This window comes from Primulina tabacum, chromosome 13, assembly GCF_025594145.1.
Source record: "Primulina tabacum isolate GXHZ01 chromosome 13, ASM2559414v2, whole genome shotgun sequence".
In the NCBI taxonomy this organism is placed as follows: Eukaryota; Viridiplantae; Streptophyta; class Magnoliopsida; order Lamiales; family Gesneriaceae; genus Primulina; species Primulina tabacum.
The window spans coordinates 22,000,554-22,013,330 of record NC_134562.1 but is presented as its reverse complement, the minus strand read 5'-3'; the positions used below and the strand labels follow the sequence as shown (position 1 = coordinate 22,013,330).

General features: G+C 37.0%; 2 long non-coding RNA genes across 2 annotated transcripts in view; both read left to right on the top strand.

Annotated features, from left to right (window-relative positions):
• LOC142522702 (uncharacterized) overlaps positions 1-10,644 on the top strand; it is a 90,572-nt gene extending 79,928 nt beyond the window's left edge. The window contains exons 3-6 of the long non-coding RNA XR_012814505.1: positions 8,166-8,326; positions 8,436-8,556; positions 8,636-9,008; positions 10,628-10,644. This is a non-coding gene — a long non-coding RNA (uncharacterized LOC142522702). The remainder of the gene's footprint in view (positions 1-8,165; positions 8,327-8,435; positions 8,557-8,635; positions 9,009-10,627) is intronic.
• LOC142521664 (uncharacterized) lies at positions 6,330-6,951 on the top strand. Its single transcript, XR_012814340.1, has 3 exons — positions 6,330-6,500; positions 6,569-6,845; positions 6,922-6,951. It is a non-coding gene; the product is annotated as an uncharacterized LOC142521664 (long non-coding RNA).
• Positions 10,645-12,777: the final 2,133 nt, after the last annotated feature.

Below are 12,777 nucleotides of genomic sequence, written 5' to 3'. Positions count from 1 at the left end.
TGAAAACATAGCACCATATTCCATTGTTATGTATTAAATATGTAAGAAACTCATGAATATTGATAATGAGTGCTATGTTACGAACATGAACATGAAAGAAAACTGAATGATTTTTACATGATATAGAGCTTGTTGACATCATGGGTGGTTTTAAGTCCTAACCTATTGGTCAATATATGTTTATGGGGCGTGAAGTTGCCAAAGGTTGCTCCCTGACGTCCAACACAGTAGTAGCTATATAATAAAGCAAGCACGGTAGTACAGGTCAACTGATGAAGCTCAAGTACAAAAATGAACGTGAAAATATGCTATGATATGACATGGTTTAAATATTCATTGTTGCTCACGACTTGATATGTATGCTCCTTCTACGCATATTGATACGTATAAGTGCCAACTTATTGAGTTTTATAAACTCACGTAGCTCATGTATTACAGGATCAGGTAGTGAAGATGCATAGGATGCCGGTTCGCCAATGGATGTTTGTGACGTGTCTCACCTCGACAAGAACCGGGACTTATTATTGTATAGCTTCCGCATATGTATTGTACTAAAATATGTCAGGGTTTGAACAAGTTTTACGATGTTTATGTGTAATGACCCGAATCCTTGCTTTGAATGAAGTATTAATTAAGAGATAATTAATTGTTGTTATTAAGTTTAAATGTTGTATGTTTATTAGTCTGTTTAGTAGTGGCTCGGGTAAGGGCGTTACATATGGTGGTATCAGAGTATGCAAAGATTTTTGGGCCATTAGAAATTCTGTTTTGAGGATTTAGAGGTTGTTTTTTGTTTCCTTTCAAATGTCAGAGATGGAATCAGTCACGTTAGTGTGGGACATGGCCGTTATGGCGACGATGAGGGTGGGCGAGAACATCGTCGTAGAGATCGTGACGGAAGGAGTCACCGAGATCATGATGAAAGGAGATGTAGAAACCGTGTCAACATTATGGATTTCATGAAGATTGGACCTCCTCCGTTGACAGGAGATGAGAATGCTGATGTTGTTGAAGCTTGGGTCGATATCATGGAGCAGTGTTTTCGAGTGCTGCACTATGACGAGGATGAGAAGATGGAGGTAGCCGATTTCATGATTCAAGGAAAAGCTCAGAAATGGTGGAAACCTGTTTCTGCTATTCTAGTTCAGTAGCATGGGCAGATTCGTTGGGAACATTTCTGACAGGCTTTCATCAATCATCACTTTCCGCCAGCTCTTCGTCAGGCGAAGGAGATGGAACTGTTGACCATTAAGCAAGGAGATTCGAACATTGAGGATTACCAAAATCGTTTTACGGATCTGTTGCCGTATGCTCCTCACTGATATTCTCACTTTTTGAATGGTTTGAACCAGGAGATTTTTGATCGGGTTTCTGTCTTTGATGATCCTACTTCGTACGAAGGATTAGTGAATCGTTGTCGTCAAGCCGAGATCAGTATTGCTAGGAGGAAGGCTATGCAAGCTAGCAAAAGTTCTAGTTCGTTGGGACCAAGGGGTCAGTCTTTCAAGAAGTCTGCATCTTTTTCTTCTTCCGGTTCTGGAGGGGTGCACAGCTTTGGTAGGAAAAAGATGCAATGTGGCCACTTCGGAGGTAATCACCCGACGGAGAATTGTCGAAGAGCAACAGGTGAATGTTTCAATTGTGGTGGTTTTGGTCACATGAAGAGGGATTGCCCTAATTTGGAGAATCAGAGTGGAGGCGGATGTTCTATGACAAGGTCTTATAGTGGAAAACAGTCTGAGGCCACTGTGCAACATAAGGGTTTTCCTGCTCAAGGTTCTCGTCGTGGAGGAATATCGCAAGGATCTCAGCAACGCCCACGTGTCAAGAACAAGCTGAGGAGCATAACGAGAGAGTCATTGCAGGTAATTTTCTTTTATGTGGTATTCCTACATATGTATTGATTGACACTGGGGTATCGCATTCATTCATAGCATCAATGTTTGTTAAGAAGCATAAACTACCCTACGTGTCATTAGATGTTTTGTTGTTGGTGTTTACACCGATGGGACAAGAGGTTTTAGCTAAGCGACTTGTAGTAGACTGTTTGTTAGAGTTTGAAGGAAAATACTTATCTGCCAATTTGATGATATTGGCTATGGAAGATTTCGATTGTATTATGGGAATCGACCTATTGACTAAGTATAGAGCGACGGTAGATTGTTATCAACAAATCGTTCAGTTTCGTCCAGAAGGTGATGAGAATTGGTTCTTTGGGCTCGACCTCCAATGCCAGTAGTGTGCTGTAAAGACACAACGGGCTTTAGCGAAAGGAGGAGAAGGATACCTCATTTATGCTGTTGATGTAGCGAAGGATGTAATCGACGTGAAGAACATTCCAGTTGTCGATGAATTTCCTGATGTTTTCCCCGATGAAATTCCTGGATTTCATCCAAAGAGGGAAGTGGAAGCGGAGATATAGTTGGTACCAGGAACCGCACCTATCTCCAGAGCGCTTTATAGATTGGAACCAACAGAGATGAAAGAGTTGAAACAACAGTTACAAGATCTTCTTGACAAAGGGTATATTAGACACAGTGTGTCTCCTTGGGGAGCACCAGTGTTGTTCGTTAAAAAAAAGGATGGGTCTATGCGACTTTGCATAGATTATCGGCAGTTGAACCGAGTAACAGTCAAGAATAAATATCCGTTACCACGGATTGATGATTTGTTTGATCAACTGCAAGGGACTTCAGTGTATTCGAAGATCGATTTACGGTCTGGATATCATCAACTTCGAGTTCATCAACGTGATATCCCTAAGACTGCATTTCGAACAAGGTATGGGCATTACGAGTTTCTAGTGATGCCGTTTGGTTTGACGAATGCTCCAGCAGTATTTATGGATTTGATGAACCGAGTATTCCAGGAGTATCTTGACAAGTTTGTCATTGTCTTTATTGATGACATACTGGTATACTCTCGTAGCCTTGAAGAGCATGCACAACATTTAAGGATTGTGTTGCTAACCTTAAGGAATCACCAACTGTATGCTAAGTTGAACAAGTGCGAGTTTTGGCTCGACAGAGTTGTCTTCTTGGGACATGTTATATCCAAAGATGGGATATCAGTGGATCCTAGCAAGATCGAAGCAGTGTTGAGTTGGGCACGATCGGAATCAGCTCAAGAGATAAGAAGTTTTCTAGGTTTGGCAGGTTATTATCGGAGATTCATTTCAGGATTTTCTCAGATTGCCAAACCATTGACTCAACTGACGTGTAAGAATGTGCAGTTCGAATGGGCACATGATTGTGAAAATAGTTTTAATGAACTGCGTCAATGTTTGACAACTGCACCAGTTTTAGCTCTGCCATCTAGATCAGGAGGGTACATTGTATACACTGATGCATCACTTCAAGGACTTGGGTGCGTTTTAACCCAGAACGGTCATGTGATTTCATATGCATCCAGACAGTTGAAGAAGCATGAAGAGAATTATCCAGTTCATGATCTGGAATTGGCAGCGATTGTGTTTGCTTTGAAGATCTGGCGACATTATCTCTACGGAGAGAGATTTGATATCTTTACAGATCACAAGAGTTTGAAGTATATCTTCACTCAAGCAGAGTTGAATATGCGCCAAAGAAGATGTATGGATTTGTTAAAGGATTATGGTTGCGAAATCAAGTATCATCCAGGATCAGCGAATCTTACAGCTGATGCTCTTAGTCGCAAGGTGAGATTATCTGCACTTCAGACAAGTTTCATATCAAGTGTAATCCAAGATTGTTGTTCTCTGGGATTTCCATGTAACGATGGATTTTGTCACCCACTTGCTGCTGTCTTCTAAGAATTGTGATGCAATTTGGGTTGTTGTGGACAGACAGACTAAGTCACCACATTTCATTCCGTATAGTCGGGAATATAGTTTCGATTGCATGGCAAGACTATACATCCAAGAGATTCTTAAATATCATGGTGTGCCAACAAGTATAGTCAGTGACAGAGATCCACGCATTACCTCAAGGTTCTGGGGAAGTTTTCAAAAAGCGTTGGGAACGACATTGAGCCTGAGTACTGCCTATCATCCAGAGACCGATGGTCAGTCTGAGAGGACTATTCAGACACTTGAGGACATGTTGCGTGCTTGTGCTTTGGATTTTGGACCAGCATGGCATGATCATTTGCCGCTTGTGGAGTTTGCATATAACAATAGCTACCACAGCAACATTGGTATGGCTCCGTTCGAAGCATTGTATCGTAGACGTTGTATTCCTTTTTTTTGGGACGAAGTAGGAGAACGACAAGTGCAAGGACCTGAATTTGTGCAACAAGCGATTGACGTAGTGGAATTGATTAAGAAGAGAATTAAAACTGCACAAGATCGTCAATCGAGTTACGCGAATACCAAGCGTAGACCTCTACAGTTTCAGCCAGGGGAAAAAGTTTTCCTTAAAGTTTCACCATTCCGCAGGGTGATGAGATTTGGACTCAAGGGAAAATTAGCCCCAAGATTCATCAGACCTTTTGAGATTTTGGAATGTGTTGGAAATTTGGCGTATCGAATGGCTTTACCGCCGTATCTGTCCAGCATTCATAATGTCTTTCATGTATCGTTGCTACGAAGGTATGTAGCAGATGAATCGCACGTTCTTAGTCTGACAGATGTTCAACTTGAAGAAGACTTGACTTATGTCGAGCAGCCGCTTTTAATCCTGGGTAGGAAAGAGAAAAAGCTCAGAAACAAGACCATTCCACTTGTTCTAGTGCAATGGCAACGCCGAGGTACTGCAGAAGCAACTTGGGAGTTAGAGAGTCGTATGCACTCAGAGTATCCACATTTGTTTTGAGTTGTATTTTATTCAGTTGTATTGTACTTCAGTTTTGATTTCGAGGACGAAATCTTTGCAAGGAGGGGAGGATGTAATGACCCGAATCCTTGTTTTGAATGAAGTATTAATTAAGAGATAATTAATTGTTGTTATTAAGTTTAAATGTTGCATGTTTATTAGTCTGTTTAGTAGTGGCTCGGGTAAGGGCGCTACATTATGATACTACACAGTATGCTTGTATATGAGAATATGTATTTGCATTATAATATGGTGCATGATTGTGTATGAAAATACAGGTGGTGGTGTATATATATGGCATTGCTTGCGATTTTGGTTTAAACAAAAATGTAGGGACATCATGTCAAAATTTTTATAAACCATCAAAGTGATGCCCTTGTTTGATTTGATTCATACTATAGTTATATTAATCAAACCCTATTTTGATTATGGTAATTATGTTAAGTAAAGAGTAAGAGTGTAATATTACATCTTTAAATGAACTAATAGAAATGGTATTCCCAAAAATTGAAGACTACAATATAGACTTCTCATTATTTGTTAAACGCGCTATACTTATTACAATAAATGACTTTGTTCACGAGGTCAACGATGTCCTTATTAACAAGCTTCATGGAGAAGAAACAACATATTTTAGTTGCGATGATAACATAAGTAATTGTGTTGTCCCAAACCAAGAAGAATTGTTCCATAGCTTGACTCCTCAAGGACTTCCTCCTCATAAACTAACTTTGAAAATAAATGCACCAATCATTTTGCTAAGAAACATAAACCCAACTGAAGGACTTTGCAATGGTACACGGCTTCTTTGCAAAGGTTTTAACACAAATGTTATTTATGCTGAATCTCAGTTGGAATCCACGTAGGCAAACCTATCTTCATTCCTCGTATAACATTAGAGGCTCCAGGCGATGATTTTTCAACTATTCAATTTAAGAGGAAACAATTTCCAGTACGTCTATGTTATGCGATGACCATCAACAAAGCACAAGGCCAAACTTTAGATTTCGTTGGTATCTACTTGAAAGAACCTGTTTTCTCACACGGTCAGTTTTATGTTGCGCTTTCCAGAGCAAAAAGTAAAGATCAATTAAAAGTGCTTATCAGACCACCCGTACCATTGTTCCAAAGCACTGTATATACAAAGAACATTGTATATCAAAATGTTCTAGCTGCTGCAAAGCTTATTTAATATAGGTAAGCCCTAGGAAAATTATCTTTTTTATTTAATATACGTTTATTTTTTTGTATATGTTAGAAAAATGTGTCCATGCCACTGTCACATTTCAGATTTGCTTTTTTACTTTTGTCTTCCAGCTTATTATTTGTATCCTTGGAGTTTGCGTTCAGATTTGTCTTTTTTTTACTCCTATTACAAAGTCATGCTTTTACTTCATTATTCCAGTCCAGCCAAACGCAAAATTCATTATACTAGCTATGCATCCCCAACAATTTGCCTCAGATCAGCAAAAATGTCTACTTACAAATATTTGATTCTTCCCCAAAGTTAACTGTTAAAATATCAGTATTGACAGACTTTTCTACTGTTTTCTCGGCCTGTTCAGTTCTATAGAAGAAAAATGTACTACACTTGGAAAACTAGAACTGGAGACCCAAAGCTGGTTTGTCAAAGTCTTGGTTGCAGAAAAAACGCCAATTCGGTTCTTGAAATGGGGAAGGCAACAAAGACTTGTTTTTGTTGAAAAAGAGGTTAATTTATTCATTTTTTTAAGCATTACTTTTACCAATTGTTTTACTTACCTCATTAGTATGAACAGAATGAAAGAATGCAAAGCATCATTTACGACCAAGATGTTGACCAGTTAGACAAGTTACTCGAGCTTTACCGCACTTATTATGTGGGGAAAGCAAAGATCACAGAAATAACAGGAAACACCCCGATTCTAGGAACTTCAAAGCATCAAATGATCCTTAGCCGAAGCACTTACATCAGACGTGCAGAGGAACATAAGTGTATACCAATTGACAACATTTACCAGCTTACTCCTTTTGCAGAGTTTCCTGAACTGGCAGATGTACCAACTAAGCAAATCAGTTGAGTATTTTAGCAACCTATTTTCCTAACATATGATATACGTTTTCTCATTTTATTGACAAGGTTTTTCCCCAGATTTGCTATGCAGTGTTATACATGTATTCCTACCAAGTTCTATTGAAAGAACTAAAAGAAATTTACAAGATTTTGTGATCATCAATGAAGAGTAATCTATTTTTACTTCTGATCCCGTACTTTGAATTACTGTAATTTAATGTTTATTTCGCGTATATTAGATGTGAAAGCACAATTTCATTACGTATGCAGGCGAAAAGCTTTGATCCTTTCATTACGTATGCAGGCGAAGCACTATTTACTCCTTTTTATTTAACAAAATATTCTGTTATAGGGTTATCCATCGGTACGATACCAAGTAGTACTATTTTGTTTGACCTTCCAATCTCACTGGCTGAAGACTTGCGTTTGTGGTAATTCATAACCTCACTTTTTATTCTTCCGTTCTAAACTTTCTGAACTTTTTGTTCTTTCCTACATTCAATCTATTAATTCCAGTTGTTTTTTAGCTCAATGATGTGCAACCATTTTATTAACTCCAACTCTCCTTTCATCTTCACCACTCATTAATGAAAAATTCTCCTACTTTTTACAGATATACTATAGTTATCTACTCTTACACTACATTTTAGCAATACTAACAACGAGGAAACTTTTTGATTTATTATTATCTTTAATTAACTTCACGAACAACATATTTTACACTATTACGACTTCCGAACTGCAGATATTAGTTCACTAAAATCTAAAATCACCTTTTCCAGAGTTTAATTTGTTTTCTCACACAATCTTATCATTATCACAACTCATATTTGCTCAACCTACTCTTACTCTACTTCGAATATCATCAAACCAAAGTAGCTGCAATTTAATCTAACCTTTTCATTTGGTAAACTTTTTCCTACTTATTCAGCGTTTTATAGGATACTAAAGGGAAACTCATATTTGTACAACAAAAGTTATCGTTGTTCGCCATGAATGTAGCTAGCTTTTACTAAAATTCCATCTCTTTATTAATGTTTTTTCTTCATGTCTGACAGAATATTAATATTGTGGACTTGTCACACATACCTCTTTTTTTTTTAGGGTAAAAGCTAACAGACAATATGCAGACGCTGTTATATCGGAGAAATTGTATGAGAAAACATACCAAAGCGTTGATAGGCCGTTAAATTTCCAGATTCGCAAGATCAGCCAAATCCTTAGCTTAGCCGAAACATTACTTGCACTTTTATCCGTATATTCTTTTTAATTCCTTTAAATTCCAAGAATTAGTGCTAATACAAATAACATTTCATTCACAGCTCAAGTCTTTCTGGGTAAAAGTTGGGCTTAAAATGTCTGATTCACAGCAATGTTTGTACTTTTTATCATGTTCAAATTGTACCAAGTCTTGTGAAGCTGCTTACGGATACGAATTCACTTGCTTTTACTGAAACAATACTTTCCCAGGCCCAATACCGCGGTACGTTACCCATTTACCCTAAAAACATAAACCATTGACGTAGCTACTGCCTATTACTTTCACTCCAACTTATCATTTAATTACATTGTGCCTTATTATATCTGTACAGATTACGCTTCCAAACAGAATTATCTGATAGAACTGGAAACTTGACTGTATATGTGGAACATCGGGAAGCACAAATGTTATTAGGAATGACAGGCGAAGAGCTCATTGAAGCAGCCCAAGAGGTATATTCAGTTGCGAACATTTCAATTCAATAAATGACGCATACAACCTTTTAACGTTTATTTTCCTCATCTAAAACAGGGAATAGATTTTAGTCCCAACTCCGTTAATGAAAAAATCAAAGATTGTCAATTTCTTTTCCAAGTTAGGACATCAAGGAATGAAACAAGAGGGAGAATATTCGTGTGAAATACCGTCATAGCTTGTCTTCCATCAGATGAATCATCGTCACTGTCACGCAGTGCAGAGGAAAAGAACTTGCCTTCACATGTTTAAAAAGAGTTGCTGACCAGCATACCCATGCCTAAATCTCAGGCAAGCACTTCAACCACACATAAAGCGCATATTCCAGTCGCTATAGCTGAGCACCCAATCAGTGCAGGCACCAAAAGAAGCTTCGACCTCAAAAAAGATATAACACAGAAAAGCCCAAAGCATGCGAAATATGACTTAGGTACTCACATTGTGTATACTTTTAAAATTTCTTTGATTGTAATTTCTTAAATATGTTATTATCCGAATGATTTACATGTCCAGGCTCTTCTGAAACATATACACTGGAATGAATAAAAAATGGGTTTCTATATAAAATATATCTGCTACTTACCTTAGTATAAACACATTGTCACCCAATATTGTGGTAGCACTATGTCTTCCCATGGTGTAGCTTACTGCATTATCTTTCTTTTTTACTATGTTCACTGACATAAGGCCTCATAAGCTCATTTGTTATCTGATTATATTAACTGGAGATTTTATGGATTTTTAACCTAGGTTTGCCAAATTAACACTAGATATGCTGGACTAGGTGCTGCCAAACTAGAAAAGGCTCATAACCCACTGGCAGCTTGAATACATTCTTAAAAAGTCCATGTATAATTTAAGAAAATCAAATGAACTAGGATTTTTTATTTTGTTGGTTGCGTTACAGTAATACGATATATAAAAAAATTGGAATGTCTTATTTTGCATTGAAGCATCTATGTGAGGAATGGGATCAATGTAAAACTAACAATAGGATAAAAAAAACTATGTACATATCTTCACGAACAAGGTTCCCACGCTCTACAAAGCAGGCAGGTAAGAAAAATTATGAAGTGGCCGTGAATTCTAAATGTCTGCCTCAGAGTTGTTTTCGACATTTTATTTGTTCGAAACTTAAAATAAGAAGTATGGCTTCTCATTTAGGCAAATATTCCTTTTTTTTAATTTACTTCTAACTTCTTGTCATCCATTGTATTATGCTTACCTACTTTCTCACGTGAATTGTCTACCTCCGAAAATCAACATCGAGTCACCTATGTTACAAGCCTATACATAAGTTGCACTACATGCTTCACATTTTGCAGCTTGCTACATCCTCTACACATTTTTGTTTTTTAGTTTTTGTTTAATCTTTTTAAAACCAGCAACGAATATTGCTTCATAACATGTTTACGGCGGTGTCTATTTAATCTCAGGGAAAAAAGAATATAACCACATTATTTGTTTGCTTGGTGTCTGATCCTTTCTCTTGTAGATTAGCCATAATTCATCTAAAATAGTTAACCAAACCAAGACTGCTCATTATAGAATTCATTTAGTGCTACGAATCATTCATTTACCCTTGTTCAAATTTCAGTCGCTTTTAATGTCTCTATCACCTATATTTAGGAGTCAGCACAAAAAATTAAACCAGTTGCTATAGTTTGTCCTACTTCAGAGTACATTTATTGATTTATCGACAGAAGATATCTTCCGCTGTTTTTCCGCAGCATTACTAGGCTGCCAAAACAGACTACTTGTTTTCCCAAATTTGTTCAACAATATTTAGTAGACTGTGTACTGGCTCCAAAATATTAAAATTTATCTTCTCATCTATATGCAGTTATTTCTGCTTACTTATTAGGAAAAAGACGTAAATGTTTTGATTTGTTTTATTTGCGTTAGCTGTTTGCCTCACAATAAATTTAGGTAATATTATTGGACATTCTCATTGTTTTTCTTTACATTTGCTTGACCTCCTACATTTGGCGACGCATCATACACTACGCGTCATCTTGTTTTTTTATGGTATTTCGCTTTCTTCTCCAGGTCCCAAACAGGAGTTGTACTTATAATGATGCGTGCATAACAACACATTTTGTACTTTTTGTATTTCTAATTTTGGAAAACATAATGTAAATTTTATGTGAATTATAATGTTATTGTGTTACTTTAAAAAATATGTTGTATTACCTACATTATTTGGTAAGATCTACAGAAATATAAAACATAATTAATTACTCTGGGAAAAAATTGTTTGCTCGTATTTTATACTTTTAACCTGGGTAGGACACCTCAAGAATTGAGGTGCCCTTACCTAGTTATAATCCTATAAACAATTAACAAAATGAGGAAAATTAATTTGTTGTGATAATAATCCTTTTCCAATAGGTGTTCAGTTTGCTCGAATTAATGAAAGTCAATTATGGGACTGTAATTTTAAGATTTTCACCATCATAAATTACACAGATCTCTCGAGTTTGAGATTAGCATTTGTGATATAAATATCGTGTTTCATTAGTAAGGACATGAAGATGTCTATTCACACAGATGAGGTGGCGAGCTTGTGTGTAGTTTCGAAATACGTAGGAGCCAATACATTGTAGTCGGGGATTCACCGCTCGCCTACAGGTGAAGTTATCTTATGTGATCTGATTAGTTAGTAGTACAAAGAGTCTCTGGCCAGAACTTTACATGCGCTTTTAGAAAATGAGAATTCCTAGGTGCACATAAAGTGTAACTATTCTTAATCAAAGATATATTACATCATTATCGAATTCATTTTGAAATCTCGATATACCAATGGTGTGAGGATCCGGATTATCAAACAAATCATGTAAGCGATAAAACTCAATATTTAAACTCAAAGTTTTTAATTAAAGAAAACTCAACAATATAAGAAAATTTTCAACTAAAAGAGCTCGAAAGGTAGCTAATAGAGAATCGATGCAATGTAGAAGGAAAATCTTGGCTCACAAGCTAAAACCCTCAGCTCAAGGAAGCTCATTCATTCTTGAGAGAAAACCCTAACTCATGATCTTAAACCCTTAGCTCAAGGAGCTCGTTGATGATTGTTTTAAAGAATTCAAAAATTCAGTCATGGGATGAGCTAAAAGACGAGACATAATCAATTTGTAAGAAGTGACCATTGAGTGCACCAAAGTGACCTATGATTTTTGGATAAACTTTGACCATTTGGAAGCCATTTGGACCATCATCCATGGGCAACTGAAGAGGCAAGGGACGACTGATGTAGGGCAAACAAAGGGTCATTTTTTCACCTATAAATATCCCATGTGTTGTTTGCACTCAAATCTCCTCCCATTTCTCTACAAAATTTCGGCCAAGGCAAGGGAAGAAAGAGGACTTCGTGCGGACGTTTCAAGCCACAACAAATCACATTGAAGTGCTGCTGAAATAACCCCAAACTCTGTTAAAAGAAATCGAGGAAGAGCTGACCAAGTTTCGGCCGAGGCTTCTTCTGAGTGGAAATCAAGTTCAAGTCACAGTTTCGAACCAAGTGTAAGTAAGTTTATATGTTTTAAAGATTATGTATGTTTTAAAATCCGATCGTCTTTTGCATAATGTGAATAAGTATAGATTCTGAAAATCACTAAGTTGCTTCAAATATTTCGTTTCGTCCGTCTGTTCGTTTATGCTTCTCATTTTCGTTCTATGTTGGTGTCATTTTGTTCGAACCCATCCGTCTCCGATGATAATATCTATTTGAATATGATAATGGTGCATCGAGAAAGCGTGACAGGAAAAAGGTCCCAGAAGTTGCCAGTCTATGGGAGAAGTCCCCCGAGGAGCCCGGATGTGGGACCCCAGAGGGTCAAAGATAGCTCATGATCATTATAATGTGTTCGTCTTATAAGCTCTGATAAGTTCTGTTATGAAATGTTCTGATATGAAGTTCTGATTGTTCTGTCCGATTTCTGTTCATTCAACTCCGATAAATTATGCTATGTAAAAAGAAGATGATTTTTAAATGATATGTATCAAATGTTTTCTGGTATTCGATTGGATCAACTTGCTGAGTGCTTCTCAAAATGCTCACCTCCCTTACGTCCCTCTCTAAATGAGAATGAAGAACAGGTGGAAGAAAGAGAGTAGGAGCAATTCTGAAAGGACCCTACTTATAAATTCATTTTATTTACATTAGTTGTTTTTCTTTCTAAACCATGCATAATTAATTC